The sequence below is a fragment of the Garra rufa genome, chromosome 20, assembly GCF_049309525.1.
Source record: "Garra rufa chromosome 20, GarRuf1.0, whole genome shotgun sequence".
Classification (NCBI taxonomy): Eukaryota; Metazoa; Chordata; class Actinopteri; order Cypriniformes; family Cyprinidae; genus Garra; species Garra rufa.
In genome coordinates this window covers 21,930,185-21,948,189 of record NC_133380.1, presented here as the reverse complement: position 1 = coordinate 21,948,189, position 18,005 = coordinate 21,930,185, and positions in this window count along the sequence as shown.

Sequence of the window (18,005 nt, the reverse complement as noted above, 5' to 3'; positions counted from 1 at the left end):
TTTATTATTATTTTTACAGTTTTCTTCTTCAGTTTACTTCAAGATTGCCTTGAACAAATTGTAGTTGTTCTTTAACCATTAGCCTTTGTAGACTGTTGGGATGATTTTAAATTATAATTTATATATAACTACATATAGCATATTTTTATGAATGATGCTTAGGCATGTATGAATTTTTAAAACAGTAGACCAGAATGATGTAATGTCTGATGTTTCATTTTTTATTATTATTATTATTATTTGATTGAACAAAACTAGTATGGTTCTACTTGGTATTCAGCACTGGAGACATAGACAAGCTATAATTCATTTCAACCAAAAAGTAATTTAAAATACGCTTATATTTTTAAATGTTTTAATGTCTTTTTCATGAAGAGTCAAGGAAAACATGATGTTACATCAACAGCGATGAAAAGATGAGACTGAAAAAAGGTTAAACGTCAGGAGACAGCATGAGCCCTCTCGTTTCTTGGTCAACAACTTCCCACGCGCCATCTTGTGGTGAATATCTCAAATAGCAATTTCTTTACAACAGCAATTCCATCAATTTTGTTTACTTATTTATTTTAGTTAGTAATGAACATCATTTAAATCCAGCAACCAGTTGAAATCATCATGTTAAATATTGACTATAATGACTTTTCTATTAATGTTACTTATAGCCAAAGTCCCTTTAGTCTTTGTTATAGCTACATAATTTAAAGTATGAACAAAACAGGCAGTTTTACAGACTACAGCAATGATATATTTAGTGTAATGAGCTACAGTGCTTTAGTGTAATGGAAAACAATGGGAGCCTATAGACGTCCCCCTTTGGCACAATGTAGACACGCCCTCTACTGCTGACACACAACCCTGCAGCAGTGTGAAGAAACCCTTCAACCCAGAAGTCTGTAAATTTGTCATGAACTCTATCATTATGCAATTTAATACGGTCACATTTCTAAACTGGTATAATTAAACACTTGGATTTATGATTTCAAAGAAGGATGCGCCAAGACAATGTCGCATTGTAAGATTACGTTTTTGTTTTGCTTAGATTTAATACTGTATCATTCCATATGCTTTAGTAGTCATATTTTATCCATTTCTATCTGTTTCTAATTAGCTGAATTTATGTCAGTTTATGCCATTTTAGATATAATACTGGATGAGCACTTGTACATGCACTTATATTCCAAATGCAAGTAGGGGAGTCAGTTTTTACTTAAAGTGAACACATGACAGTAATGGGTCCAACTTAAATATGTACGTAAAAAAGTACAGAAATAATCGCTTTGGATCTAAAATAAACTGCTTTCAAGATATGGCTTTAGAAAAAAAAAAAAAGTTGTCGCTTGGCTCAAAATTGTGTCCCTTGGTAAATTGCGCCTAGGGAGAGGGTAAGTTGAGCCACGTGGAGTTAAAGGGTTACTCCACCCCAAAATGAAAATTTTGTGTTAATTACTTACCCCCATGTCGTTACAATCCCGTAAAAGCTTCGTTCGTCTTCGGAACACAAATTAAGAAATGTTTTATGCATTCTGACAGCTCTCGGACCCTCTCATAGACAGCAATGTAATCAACACGGTCCAGAAACGTTGCAAGGAGATCGGTAAAATGATCTATATGACATAAGTGGTTCAACCGTAATTTTACGAAGCTACAAGAATACTTTTTGTACGCAAAGAAAACAAAAATAACGACTTTATTTAACAATTCGTCTCATCCGCGTCACCCTCAGCTGCGTTACACGGATACGCTGTTTCCGTTCAAATCAAAGCGTAAACGACGTAAACAGCGTATCCGTGTGACGCAGCCGACACTGAACAGCGTACGCTGTTTGTGTTCAACGGATACGCTCCAAAATGGAGCTAGGATGACACGGAGGAGACAAATTGTTGAATAAAGTCGTTATTTTAGTTTTTTTGTTGACATTGATCGTGTTAATTACATTGCTGTCTATGAGAGGATCGGAGAGCTGCATCAGAAATATCTTAATTTGTTTTCCGAAGACGAACGAAGCTTTTACGGGTTTGGGACGACATGGAAGTAAGTGATTATTGACAAAAATGCATTTTGGGGTGGGGTAACCCTTTAAAGGGGGTCATCGGGTGCAAAACTAACTTTTACATGTTTGAACATTAATGTGTGTTGGTAGTTTGTGTACACAACCACCCTACAATGATAAAAATCCGCACAGTGGTATTTTTTTATCTTTAAAAGTAATATCCCCTTTTTAAAATCAGGTCATTCTTAGCTTCTTGTCGTTGTGACGAAACACATTTGATTGACATTAGTGTCTTACCTTAGACCCGCCCTCACCGAGCTGAAACAGTCCAAATACAATTGCCATTGTGTGACTCAGGTGCAGAGAAGACTCTAATTGAGCGATTGAGATGTTCTGTTGTTGGATGTAATAATGAACATAGCAGTAGTCATTTACTACCGACATCTAAACCGCTGAAGACTCAGAGGTTTAACTTTACTTTCGTTTTTAAATGGAAAGTGCCAATCCCGATCTACATATGCATCTATGTTCATGTGAATCATTCGTGATGCAGCTTCACCCACAGCAGAAGTGAGTATAAGGGTTTTTATGCATCTTTGCAAATGGCCTTTCTTAATAATGTGCTTGTTGGCAAGTTTCGCCGATAAACGCGGCTAAATGCAGCTAAATGCGGCTAAAGTAAGCATAGTCCCAGAGAGGGGCGGGCCGAGCAAAGCTCGGTGGCATTTAAAGGGGCCATGTCTTAAAATGAGCTGAAATTTTGCAGAGCTGATTTTGACAAGGTAAAAGGGTGTTTTTTTACACTACTATTGAAAATTTTTAACCAAAGTATATTAGAGACTTTTCATTAAGACCCTAAAGAATCATATGAACTTGTGGAAAATGGGCATCCGATGACCCCTTTAAATTGTGCCACTGAGTATGCTGATGTAAAACATTTTCACCTCATGCTATTTTATATCAAAGGAGGAGAAATTCAATAAAACGATACTTAAAATCCATGTGTAAGCATTGTGATGGACTGGACATCCATCCAAGGAGTTTCCCCACCTGTGGCTCAAGACATTGGATTAGGATCCAGCTCCGTACGACACTGATAAGGATAAAGGTTTGGACAATAGCATGGAATGGATAATTTAAAAGTTTTATTATAAAGATACATTTCACAATTTCGAAGGCCAAATTTAATAAACAAGGCTTAAATATTTTAGAACAAAATCTAGTTCAAAACAAAGAATACAATCTTAAATGTTTAGTCTAAAATTAATGAAATATCCCATAGAATTACAGTAAAAGAATATTTTATAATCACAATCACAGATTTTATAATCAACTTACCCCAGGACTTTTGGCTCAAATGACCCCACTTCCACCAGCTTGTATGCAGCAATTTAGAGCTAACATCATGCAACAGTACAGCCCCATAATATAACTCAATATAACTCCCTAAAGCACAAACACGGATGATATTTTTTCAGATTTGTCTTTAATTGTTCAGACTCAAAAAGCATGAGTCCTTGAACAAAAAAAAAAACAGGTTTAGTAAAATAAAAAACTCAAAAAATGCGTGGTCAAATCACCCCGCTCTCTCCTAAAACTGTAAAAGTGAAGCGTGAACCACTGTGCTTTCTTTTAAAGCTGCGCATTTCTTTGAAATGAATGCAGTATTTTCTCAAACATCAATCCTTCACTCTCCAGGAGCTTTTGAAGGACTGGCTGCTTAATAGCATCGGTTTCTTGACTTTGACAAGAGATCTGGCTTGGGGAGTTGAATTATTTTATTCCAGTGGTGTATTAAATTATCTGTGCCTGTGACACAGAAAGACCAAACAAAGGTCTTCTCACATCAGCAGAGCTTCCTGTGTCTTAAACAGCAGTCTTATCTCTTTTAGTACTGGTTCTCTGGATAAAAACCTTGCAGGACTGTACATTATTCTGTTATTAATACGTCATGATCAAAAGCTTTTTGTGCTTACTGATGATAACAGGCTGTTTGTTTGACACGTAAACCATATAGGAGGATTTCTCAGTCTATTCATTTATTCATTCATATTCATATCCACAGTTATCCACATGCTTTTGGTACTTCTGTTTTTAACAAAAATGTTACTTTTTTATAAATACTAAAAGTTATTTCCTTGGCATTTCTTTATTTGGATACAGTGTAATTATGTATATACCATCCATCCATCTGTAATTTGTTCCAGGTAGTTCCAATTTTAACAATTTAGATCTGATTCCACATAACACATGACCTTTCAAATGTGGACATAATGTGCATTGGATTACTGTCTTGGTGGAAATGAATCATAAGTTAGATTGAAAAGAAATGTTTGCTGCTTATGACAACTTTCCACTTCTTCCCGCTGAAATGTATTTCCAGAATATGTTTCTGTCACACTTGATGTCCCCACTACTGGTACTTGTGTCAGGTTTGTGCCAGACATAACATTTGGCTTTTAGGTCAGCTTGAGTGTTGTCAGGCTACAGTATTTTCTTTTGAAGGGTTTCAGGTTCCATCTAGTCACTCTCCCATAGAGCAGTGTTGAAGAAACTACTGGTGTCTGGATAGTCTCTCCAGTTTCAGCCAGAGAGCGCTGAAACTCTGTTAGTGTTGCAACTGACCTCTTAGTCTGACAATTGCTCTTCTTGTCCAGTTGCTCAATTTGTCTGGGTTGTTTCTGTCTCTCGCCACAGTGGAGCTCAAAAACATTTCTTAGAAGTTTTTAAGGTTTTCCAAGTTTTTGCCTAATGAAATGTTTTCATTATCTAATTGATATCAGTGACAAATGACAGCAGTCAAGTAATTTGATTCCTACAGAATTAGGCATCATCTGAACAAACATCCCATTTTATTATGTTTTAATTTAACATCTTTTAATTTTTTTTTAGTATTATTTATATATTATTATTATAGTATTCATTCACACACACACACACACGCACACACACACACACACACACACACACACACACACACACACATATACATATACATATACATATACATATACAGTCAAGCCCGAAATTATTCATACCCCTGGCAAATTCTGACTTAAAGTTACTTTTATTATTCAACCACCAGAAAGTTTTTTTTTTTTTTTTTTTTTTGACCGGAAATGACACAGGCTTCTCCCAAAAGATAATACAATGGTGTACAAGAGGCATCTTTGTGGAAAAAATATTACTCATCTTTTATTTACATTTGAACAAAAAGTGGCATGTCCAAACTTATTCATACCCTTCTTAATAATCAATAGAAAAGCCTTTATTGGCTATTACAGCAATCAAACACTTCTTATAATTGCTAACCTGCTTTTTGCATGTCACTGGTATTTTTTTTTTTTCACACTTGAATAAGAATGCTTTGCGTTTCCGGTCTCCTGTGTTTCTCGTCAAAGTAGCGTATATTCCAAGCTGTTAATCTAATGATAAACCGATTAAAATGTTTTTGAACCCAGCGGTGTGCAGTGTCTGCTAGACTGTCTGCCTTGAGATGTTCCACCAGCAGAGCCCAGATTCATCAGGATGGCCTTGGTGGTGATCCTTGGATTCTTTTTTACCTCTTTTTGACTTGTGAGCAGCCACAACGCACAGCCGCAGGTCCTCAGTGAGCTCCTTTGTCTTAGCCATGACTGTCCACAAACCAACAGCAGAGAGCTTCTGTTTTTCACCTGTTGAGTTGATTAAAACAGCTGTTCCCAATAAATCAGGGTAATTAGGATGCTTTAGATTATGGCTTGGACTATTTGGAATGGTATAGAACTTTGGATTTTCCCATAGACTGTGACAGTCTGCAAAGGGTATGAATAATTTTGGACATGCCACTTTTTGTTCAAATGTAAATAAAAGCTGAGAAATATTTTTTTCCACAATGATGCCTCTTTTACATCGCCATATTATCTTTTGGGAGAAGCCTGTGTCATTTCCGGTCAAAAAAAAAATGTGCTAGTTGAATAAAAGTAACTTTAAGTCAGAATTTGCCAGGGGTATGAATAATTTCGGGCTTGACTGTATATATATTGGCTGCAATTTTGTTACATGCTTTTTTAATTTTTCACAGAATTGTGTGATATAAACTCACAATTGCAAGTTATAAAGACAGAATTGCAAGATAAGAACTCGCAATTACAAGTTATAAAGTCAGAATTGCGACAGATAAACTTACAGTTCTGAATTTTTGTCTAAGAATTGTGATAAAAACTCACATTTGTGAGTTAAAGTCAGAATTCCGAGATATAAACTGACAATTTTTACTTTCTTTTCTCAGGTTGTGATATAAACTCACAATTGCGAGATATAAACTTACAATTCTGACCTTTTTCTCAGAATTGCTTGATATAAACTCAAAATTGCGAGTTATAATGTTAGAATTGCAAGATATAAATGTACAATTTTGACCTTTTTTCACAGAATTGCGTGATATAAACTCACAATTGCGAAAAATAAATGTACAATTCTGACCTTTTCTCAGAATTGCTTGATATAAACTTACAGTTGCGAGAAATAAAGTCAGAATTGCGACATATAATCTTACAATTCAGATTTTTTTACTCAGAATTGTGTGACATAAACTCACAATTGTGAGTTATAAAGTCAGAATTGCGAGATAAAAATGTACAATTCTGACCTTTTTCTCAGAATTGCGTGACAAACTTAAAATTGCCAGAAATAAGGTCGCAATTTTGATTTTGTTTTCTCGCAAATGCGACTTTTTTCTGACTTTTTTCCCCCAGTATTGTGAGATATAAACATACAATTGCAAGAAATAAAGTCCAGTTTTGACAGAAAAAAAGACTGATATGTTCTCAAAATTGTTCTAGTCCCACAATGTTCTGGAATGTTCCAGAAAGAATCATCACTAAGCCAAATTTGTAGTTATTGAAGGTTGAAAACTGTAGGCTAACTGAAATCTATTCAATTTGATTTTTTTTCTCTGTCTGTATTCACTCATACTGTAAGACAAACAAAAATGAGTGAAATGCTGACATGAAATAATTGTGGTTGCAACATGTTGTTTGTAGAATTACACAAGTTTAAGTCCAGAAAGCTGAAAAAAGCACCATGGGGTTATGGAACACAATTGCGACTCAAGCTGTCCTATGCCAAGGAAAATACACAAATGAGACAGATGCCTACTGCTGGAGGGCCCTCAGTTGTATACAGTTGAGAAATACCAACGTATCAGAAACACATTTGCCCATTTTGAAACAGCAATCAAATCCAACCAGGACTTGAGCCATCTGACATCCATTTCTGTCAAAATTGCTTTAGGTGATGAGCAGGCCTAGATTGAGTCTACAGACTTATTGTGTAGTTTCTGATCTGATAGAGAAAATCTGCATAATGTATGCAAACATGGTGAAATCAGTTAAATGGAGCTGATTACACTGCGGTTCAAAAGTTTTGGGTTGGGTGATTTTTTTTTTTTTAACACAGTAAAAACATATTATGAAATATTATTACATTACAAAACTGTTTTCTGTTTTAAAATATAATTTATTCCTGTGATGGCAAAACTGAATTTTCAGCATCATTACTCCAGTCTTTACTGTCACGCTCCTTCTGAAATCATTCTAATATGCTGATTTTGTGCTTGAGAAGCATTTTTTTATGATTATTAATGTTGAAAACATTATAATGTTTCTTTGATAAGTAGAGAGCTCAAAAGAACAGCCTTTTTTTTTTTAAAACAGAAATCATTTAACAGTGTAAATTACGGATGTTCCCAAATCCGAATCCCTTGTTCAGAAAGGAAATGACTTGTACTATGAAACTCCTAAAGGAGATAAATACGAGATCAATACGAGAGAAAAATACGTCATCAATCGGCCATATTGGCGTCACTGAGCGTAAACAATGCCACTGAACCGAACGAAACTCGCATGTTGATTATTGCTGCTGAAAATAGTCCATTATTGTCATGTTTTGGGCTGTACTAATCTTTCAGACCAGAAAAAAACAACAAATCAAGGAGAAGAGTGCAAAAAAAACTGTCTGAGGAACAAAAGGCGTTTGTGGTTGGCCAAACTGAACCAGCATTTCAAGGGCAAGAATGTTGTTCTTATCATTTCCAGTCAGGTAGGTGAAAAATTAGGCTAATATCTTAATTAATACTACTCATACGTATCTTTACCACCTATTAACTTAGTTTGTCAAAATATTTACATCTGAGTATCACCAATATGGCCGTGTATCTACGTAACTGACATAAGTGTAATAATTTCTTTTTAAAAAGCGTACAATTACATTAGCCATGATATTTAATAAACTGCACACAAGAAGTACAGAATGTGCAGACCTTTGGTAAGGTGTTCCAAACAAGCGTACTCCAGCAAATTTGAGTTTGGATAATTAGTTCAGAGTGAAACAGCTTGTCTCCACAGTCTATTTACAATGGCTTCCTTAGCTTAGAGGGATTTAGGAATGCTTTTTAATTTTTGGAGTGAGATCTGTGGGCCTGGTAAATGTCGTTTCTTAATGATCTGAGATCACTGCATTTTTGTCATTCTCCATGCAGTCAGATGTGGTTAGAGGTTGATATTAATACACAAAAACTAAATAAATAAACATAAGATTTACAGTACAGCATATATATAGATATGCTATATAATATATTTGACCCTGGACCACAAAACCAGTCATAAAGGTCAATTTTTCGAAACTGAGATTTATGCATCATTTGAAAGCTGAATAAATAAGCTATCCATAGGTTGTTTACAACCACGTGGTTCTAATGACGTGCGAAATGCAGCTGGAGAGCAGGAAGTGATTTTTCTCCATAGGAATCACTAGCAGAAACTCGAAATGCCTATGTTTTGAGTTGTTTATGGAAATTGGTCAAACCTAGAAATTTCATTTTGTATCTGCGTGAAAATTTGCTGTTCATAAGGAGGAAAACGCAAGAAATTGACTGAAAAACGCAGAGAAAAGTGGCTTGTAAACCTGCGTCTACGGATAATGCTTGTGTGTGCGAATGGTTAATAAAAGATATTATTAAGATATAAGCAAATATATAAATAGATACATGGTGAGACAGTGAGAATTCATGTAGAAATACCACATGTAGACATGATGTAAATAAGACATATTTGCGATTGATTACAACAAAGTCTTATGAGATTGCGATAAATTGAAGTCAGTGACAGCTTTTTACTGACTGTGGAAGTGATATTTGCTCGCTTTAGGTGCTGCTAACAGGACCAATAGCCTAAAACCCTGTACAGCAGTAGTTTCAGGAGTGACATATCCTGCATCCTTCATATAAATGTGGGAATCACTTTCGAAATTGTTTGCAATCAGGCTTATTGAGCTTATATTAACAGCCCTGATGGCAGGCAACTATTTCAATTTGGTTGAAAAAATCGTCCTTATAACATAACGATCGCATCCAACATATTTCGTTATTTTTCTGTTTATACCTTTTGTAATAGCATCTAAACCAGTACAGTACAGACTTTCCTCCATCTCATCCGTTCTGCTTTTGTAGTCACGCACATAAACCAAAACTTTTATTCAAATTCGGAACTGATTATAGCTCAGAAAGCGAGCAAGTAGCCCTTTCATTTATAGTCACTAAAAAGCTGTCACTTACTTCAATTTATTGCAATAACCGTTAAGCTCTCGAAACAAATATACATTGTGTCTACATGTGGCGTTTAGCATTGAGTAAATTCTCACTGTCTCACCCTGTATCTATTTAGATATTTCTTTATTAATATCTTAACATATTATTATATCTTTTCTTAACCATTTGCACACACATTATCCGGCTCTCCTCCTGGCCGCAGACGGAGGTTTACAAGCCACTTTTTCCTGCGCTTTTCAGTCAATTTCTTGCCTTTTGCCCGTTACGAACAGCAGATTTTCACACCATGACAAAAGCTCTGTGTGGTTTCACAGTTTGACCGATTTTGAGTGCCTATAAACAACACAAAACATAGGCATTTTAAGTTTCTGCTATTGATTCATATGGAGAAAAATTACTTCCTGCTCTCCAGCTGCATTTCGTGCCACAGCAATTGTGTGCAAACAACCTATTGATGTATGGTTTGTTAGGATGGGACAGTATGGCCTGAGATACAACTATTTGAAAATCTACAATCTGAGGGGGCAAAAAAAAATCAAAATATTGAAAAAAATCAACTTTAAAGTTGTCCAAATGAAGTTCTTAGTAATGCATATTACTAATCAAAAATTAAGTTTTGATATATTTATGGTAGGAAATTTACAAAATAGAATGTGGAATATGATCTTTACTTAATATCCTAATGATTTTTGGCATAAAAGAAAAATTGATCATTTTGACTCACTATAGTGTAGGCATAATTAAATTAGACTGAGATGTTGTTAAAAAGATAACAATATGGATTTTTTATAGTCATTCAAATTCAGTTTGGATTGACTACATGTAACTTTAATCCAAGCTGTAACCTTGCCTTAGCTGGAATCTATTAACTAGAAGCGCTATGCCAGCCTTTGTGTTAGATGTCAAGTTGATAAAAGAGCTACAAGCCTGGAGTCTGCTGTGAATCCTTGCATATGAACAGTCTCACTCCTCCACTAGATTCATCAGACAGACTGCTTTCACTGTACAGTTCATTTGTAACACTGGCCTGCCTGTAGGGGTCATTTAAACTGGTCTCCCTAATGTTGATTAATCAGTCGCAGTAAAACAGTGACAGAGTGTTTGGACTCAAAACAAGTGATAAGCGAGCAAATATGAGCAGAACAGACTAAAACGTCTTGGCAGTGAAGAACAAAAATGATATCTGGAGACTGTCATTAGATAAGTTACATAAGATGTCCACAGGAGATACTGGTGTCAGCTGAATTCTTACTTCCAGGGACATTATCATTGTCATTTACAAACAACTTATCAATAATAAATTAATTTCACTGTGCAGTTAGGCAGTGTGGTAAAGGTATTGTTCAGAGTTACAACTGACTCAACAGAATTTCCTTAGAGTGCAAAAATTCCCTTCAACGGCCTTGATTCCAGAAGTAACTTTTCTTTTTTTAAAGAAGTCTTTGTTTAGGAGTTATAAACTCCAGCTACAAAGTGAATCACAAAATATTAAAGAGATAGTTCACCCAGAAATTAAAATTCTGTCATTAATTACCCTCATGTCGTTCCATGACACAAACCCCAAATGGGTTCCAAACCCATAAGACCTTTGTTCATCTTCGGAACACAAATTAAGATATTTTTTGATGAAATCCAAGAGCTTTCTGACCCTGCATAGACAGCAAAGCAACTACCACATTCCAGGCCCAGAAAAGTAGTAAGAACATTGTTAAAATAATAACATCAGTGATTCAACCTTTCCAGGTTTAATTGTAAATAAAATCCTAGATTTTCAGTATGCTCTCATACATTTGGATCTCACTGTAAATGTTCTTTAACACACATTTATCTTTGTAGATCTGCGACAGCATGCGTTTGAAAGTCGGATATCAAAGGGATGTTATCAACCAGCTTAGTACGTTTTTTTCAAAGAGGTAGGTGTCTTCACACAAGCTTTAAAAGGCGAAGATAACATTTTTGGAAAGGAAATATCTTCCAGAAGACGCAGCATTTCTGTGCTCCATCCCTTGATCTAATCTTCTTCAACACTATCAAACTTGGTCAGCTTCTCTCCTTTCCTGCTTCGGGACATTTGGCAAGGCAGCTTGTCTCTCCCTTTCGGATCTTTCTCTTCTCGTCGTCCGCCTGGACTTCCTTCCACAAATTCATCTCAAAGCTCGTCTACATGTTTCAGTTAATGAATCTGCTTTATGTTTCAGCTATTACAGTAAGGAGTACTAGTAGGGAGGAGGTCGCATCCTCCCAGGATGATTACATCTCCGATATGACAATGCTAGACTGCTGGGAGAGGCGTATGGAAAGGCCTGCACAATGAAACCAAGGTGGGGTCACTTACGTTAAGATGGCACTGTCACATCCCATTCATGGCCTTCCGACACGTTGTTAAACCATCTAAGAAGTAGGAAAGGATGCTAGATATGGAGGTGTTCACAGGATGTCCTGAACAATAATAGGTTGGGTTGACAGAAGGAAGTGACAGGGCTACTTGCTTCTGACGTTGCACACTAAGGGAGGGGAGTCGGTGCGAATGTTTTGAGTGCTGAAGCGGCCCAGTTCTGTGGGAAAAACCAAGTGAGCATGCTCAGCTGCCTTGTAGAACAAAGGCCACTGCTTGTGTCTCTCGGGACAAGCAGCAGATCTCATTCAGCACGCCTGCTGTGAGAGCAAAAAATAGAACGATTACACACTTGCTAATACACACAAACCTTGGCCAAAATACACAGAGCATTTCTGAGTAGACTAGCTATGATTTCAGGAGTAAAGCCAAAAATTGTGAACTACTGTAATATAGGGAAGGCCAGGGATGGTTGTAACATGTTTCATTGTCTGTGACTCAGTGTTTTGTATGAAATATTGAATTCAAACTTTTATAAAACATTTTTTATTTGGTGAAGTAGTTTTGTGAAGAGTTTTTACCAGGTGAGCTGTAATAGAAAAAACTGTGGTCCCAATTTATATTAGATGACCTTGAATACAATGTACATACTTAAAAAAATAAGTACAATGTACTTATTGTTCAGACTGTATTGTAAAACACATTTGCTGCTGTTGAAGTGGGATACGGGTAAGATTAGGGACAGGTTTGGTGGTTTGGATAGGTTTACGAGTGGGTTAGGGTGTAAGGGATGAGTTAACAGTGTAATTATAAACGAAAACAGAAATTAATTACAGGTATTTTTTTAAATATAAGTACAATGTGAAGGCATGCATTGTATCAAATCATTTGAATTAATTTGGATATAAGTACATAGTAGTTGAGGCCACCTAAAATAAAGTGGGACTAAAACTGCATTTTGTACATGCATTTAATTTATTAATAGGCTACTTGTTTATTTTTGCATTTGCATGATTGCAAAAGTATTAGTTTATTGCAAACATTTTCATTAAAAAAAAGGGGGGGGGGGGAGGTTTTATTCTACAACAGCAAATACTTAACAACCCTCTGCTCAAATATGATACTTATAGGCCCGGTTTCACAGACAGGGCTTAGAATAAGCCAGGATTAGGCCATAGTTCAATTAGGACATTTAAGTAATTTTTTATAAACTTGCTTAGAAAAAAACATTACCGATGTGTCTTGAGACAAAACAAAGGCACTGATATATTTTAAGATTAGTCAATGGTCAGTGCAAGTTTCTTTCAGTTGAAACGGCTCAGATTTACATTTTAGTCTAGGATTAGGCTTAAGCCTTGTCTGTGAAACGGGGATAATGTTTGTAATTTAAATATATATATATATATATTAGTACTGTAAAAAAAAATTCTGCATGTAGTGGTCATATGTGGTAGTGATGGCTGCATTTATTTGACCTAAAATACACTAAAAACAATAATATTGTAAAATGTAATTACAATTTAAATGCAATTAAAATAAAAAATAAAAATTATAATGGCAAAAAATATAAATATAATATAGTGAAAATGTACATGTATATAATTTACTTTATAATATTTTTATGTTATTGTTCATTTTTGCTTGGGAAAAAATGTTTAAAAATATAATATATTATTCCGACTCCAATATTTTAAACAGTGTGTACACTACCAGTCAAAAGTTTTTGAACTGTGAGATTTTTTTTATGTTTTTTTAAAAAGTCTCTTTTGCTCGCCAAGCCTGCATTTATTTAATCCAGTACAGCAAAAACAGAAAACTTTTGAAATATTTTTACTATTTAAAATAAAAGTTTTTTATTTGAATATATTTTAAAATGTAATTTATTCCTGTGATTTCAAAGCACCATTACTTTAGTCACATGATTCTTCAGAAAACATTCTAATATTTTGATTTTCTGCTCAAAAACATTTATTATTATTATTATGTTGAAATTTTTTGTAACATTTTTTCAGGTTTCTTTGATGAAGAACAGCATTTATCTGAAATAGAAATATTTTGTAACATTATAAATGTCTTTATCACTTTTGATCAATTTAAAGCATCCTTGCTAAATAAAAAACAATTAAAATCTCACTGTTCAAAAACTTTTGACTGGTTGTGTAATTTCTAAGCAGTTAAACTGGCAGTGTTATATTGTTGTTTTGCTACTACATTCTGTTTACTACTACTTTGTGCAATGGTTTCAGTGTTACTGTTACCTCACCAACGTAACACTGCACAGAAGTACATAACTACCATAAAATACCTCTTTAGTGAACAAATGTTCTTTTAAACTGACGCCATGCAGATTATTGTAAAATCCACGTCGTTTCATCAGAGTTATAGCTGTGCCTCGTAAGAACACTCAAGCTACGTCGTTTCCCAGATGCCGAAGAGCCCGATGACGTTGTCCTCTCATATCTCTGTGCATGCGTATGAGCGCAGTGACGTCTGCAGTTACTGAGTGTGTTTGGAACTGACCAGCGAACAGAGAGGAGGACGATGGCAAAGGAAAGGGATGTGAAGGGAGGAGTTCGGGCAGGACAGAATAACGGGGCTTGAGATGAGGTTGCATAAATCACAACTCACTTTTCCAAATCTTGCGACCATAAAGTCTGAGGAGAATTACCGTAATATCAGCTTTGTGTGTAATGTTTTGCTAAAAGTTTATGTTGAAAAGTCCCAGCCCCAGTTTAAAGCCCCCATGAAGTCAAAATGGAAGTTTTTTGGCTTTTAGTATGAATATGTTAGCCTTAAAGTTATAAGCTAGTGTGTGTCAAAACAATGACAAAATTTGCATTTACAAGATATAAGCATTCAAAACTTACAGTCCCTAACTTCTGTCAATATCGGTCAACGATTTTGATGATATCACCCTGCACTTCAGCTTCTCATCAAAGTTTCTGTCCAATCAAATGCTCTCTAGAATCCGGAGTCCTGTCCCCCTACACTATAAATACATGCTGAAGCTGTGGCTGAAATCGGTCACTTGTTCACAGAATTCATATTTTCTCTCATATTTCTCTCATTTGAACAAAAAGTGGCATGTCCAAAATTATTCATACCCTTTGCAGACTGTCACAGTCTATGGGAAAATCCAAAGTTCTATACCATTCCAAATAGTCCAAGCTGTTCTAAAGCATCCTAATTATTCTGATTCATTGGGAACAGCTGTTTTAATCAACTCAACAGGTGAAAAACAGAAAGCTCTCTGCTGTTGGTTTGTGGACAGTCATGGCTAAGACAAAGGAGCTCACTGAGGACCTGCGGCTGTACATTGTGGCTGCTCACAAGTCAGGAAAGAGCTATAAGACCATATCTAAATGTTTTGAAGTTCCAGTGGCTACAGTGCAAAGTATTATTAAAAAATACAAGAAGTTCCGCAACGTAAAAAATCTCAGAGGACGTGGTCAGAAGCCAAAAGTGGCACCTGTGCTGGCCAGGAGGATAGTGAGAGAGGTAAAAAAAGAATCCAAGGATCACCACCAAGGCCATCCTGATGAATCTGGGCTCTGCTGGTGGAAACATCTCAAGGCAGACAGTCCAATGAACACTGCACACCGCTGGGTTCCACGGACGCAGACCAAGGAGGACACCACTTCTCCAGATAAGGCACACAAAAGCCTGCTTGGCCTTTGCAAATGCTCATCTGGACAAAGAAGAAGACTTCAGGTCTTCTGTTTTATGGTCAGATGAAACAAAAATTGAATTGATTGGCCACAGTGATGTAGCCTTCATTTGGCGTAAAAAAGGAGAAGCCTTCAACCCTAAGAACACCATCCCACTGTCAATCATGGTGGACCAGGGAACCTAATCACCGTAAACGGCACCATGAAAAAGGAGCAACACATCAAAATTCTCAACAACAACATCAGGCAGTCTGCAGAGAAACTTTTTCAGCATTTCAGCACGACAACGACTCAAAACACACAGCAAAAGTGGTGAAGAAATGGTTAGCAGACAAAAATATTAATGTTTTGCAGTGGCCCAGCCAGAGCCCTGACCTAAATCCAATTGAGAATCTGTGGAGGGAGCTAAAGATCAGGGTGATGGCAAGGAGACCCTCCAACCTGAAAGAGTTGGAGCTCATCGCTAAAGATGAATGGGCAAAAATACCAGTGGAAAAAGCTGGTCAGCAATTAAAGGAAGTGTTTGATTCCTGTAATAGCCAATAAAGGCTTTTCTATTGATTATTGAGAAGGGTATGAATAATTTTGGACATGCCACTTTTTGTTCAAATGTAAATAAAAGATGAGTAATAATTGTTTTCACAATGATGCCTCTTGTACACCGTCTTATTATCTTCTGGGAGATGATAGGGTGTCATTTCTAATAAAAAAAAAAACTTTGCTGGTTGAATAAAAGTAACTTTAAGTCAGAATTTGCCAAGGGTATAATAATAATAATAATAATAATAATAATAATAATTTCGGGCTTGACTGTATGTATCTAAACCATCCCAGCCGAGGAAGAAGGGACTTATCTAGCAAAATGATCTGTCATTTTTGAAAACAAATTGACAATTTCTATACTTTTTAATCTCAAATGCTCGTCTTGTCTCGTCTCTGCGATGCACACTTTGTAAACACTGGGTTGGTACTTCTGCAGCAATGTAGGATGATTTTGAAGTTGGGAAAAAAACGAGATGGGAATTTTTCGATATACCGTAACTGTCTTGAACCAGAATACACAGAAGTACACACAGGGCTAGACAAGATGAGCATTTGAGGTTAAAAGGAATATAAATTGTCATTTTGTTTCAAAAATGACAGATCGTTTCGCTAGATAAGACCCTTCTTTCTCGACTGGGATCATTTAGGGCCCTTTGAAGCTGCATTTAAACTACGTTTTGGAAGTTCAAACTTGGGGGCACTATCGAAGTCCATTATATGGAGAGAAATCCTGAAATGTTTCCCTCAAGAAACATAATTTCTTATCAACTGAAGAAAGAAAGACATGAACATCTTGGATGACAAGGGGGTGAGTAAATTATCTGTATCTTTGTTCTGGAAGTGAACTACTCCTTTAAGAACAGGCACGACTCAATGCAATATTTCTGAACAGATTGCATTCTGTTTCAGAAAATGTTTTTCTATCCCAAACCAAGTTCGACATGTGGCGTTTTTTAAAAATCTGAATCGCACCCAAAGGAATTATTATGAGTTCATAGAGAGATTTGCTGTAGAGTGGCAATTGTGACAAAACTGCACCAGAACATATGCTGTATAAAAACAACAACAGACATGATAATTTCAGAGTGTCTGAGGAATATTAAAAATGAATACACTCACATTAATGTAGCGTGGGAGGTCTGTGCTACTCATATGCACAAGTGCTTAATCTCTTGAACAAACTTGGTCTTTATACTCTAGAAAAAGTCTATTCAAATACAGCCAAGCTCTAGTAACAGTAAACTCTAGCGAGTCATTTTCAATAGTTTTGCTGTTGCATTTAAGGAAATGTGAGACAGTGGCTTTTTGCGGATAATTAGCTGGAATGTCTGTTTTGCGTTGTGGTCTGTGTGTGAGCTTGTGTTTGAGGTTTTATAAGAGGGTAGGTGTCATGATGAGTGTCTCAAAGTGATCTGCATAGCCTGAAGGATTGTCTTCCAGACTGTTGTAGTTCACCACAAACCACTTTAAACATTACCAAAGATTATAAGATAACCGCCCATAAAGCTTTGAATAGGCATGTTTCTCTTATCTTCTTCACATTCTCCTCATCGTCAACTTGATTCTGAAGATGTCGGTAGGTAATATGAGACTTTTACAACTAGATAAAAAGAGCCAGAAAGGGCTTGTTTACTTATTTTCAATGATACTTTTTCTGTGAATTCCTCCAAACACCTGCATGTTCTGCATGTCATCTTCTACAATTATCTCCTCTGGTTGTAGGGCTGTCATAGGAGGGAGACTGAGAAGAAAAGGATGAACGAAAAAAGAGGGTATGCGAAGAGACGTTGCTCAACTGTTCCTTCTTTGCCATTAGGTAAGTGGGAGACTGTTGTTGTAAAAGCACATTCCCTAAATGTTAGTACTATCAGCCTGTACGAT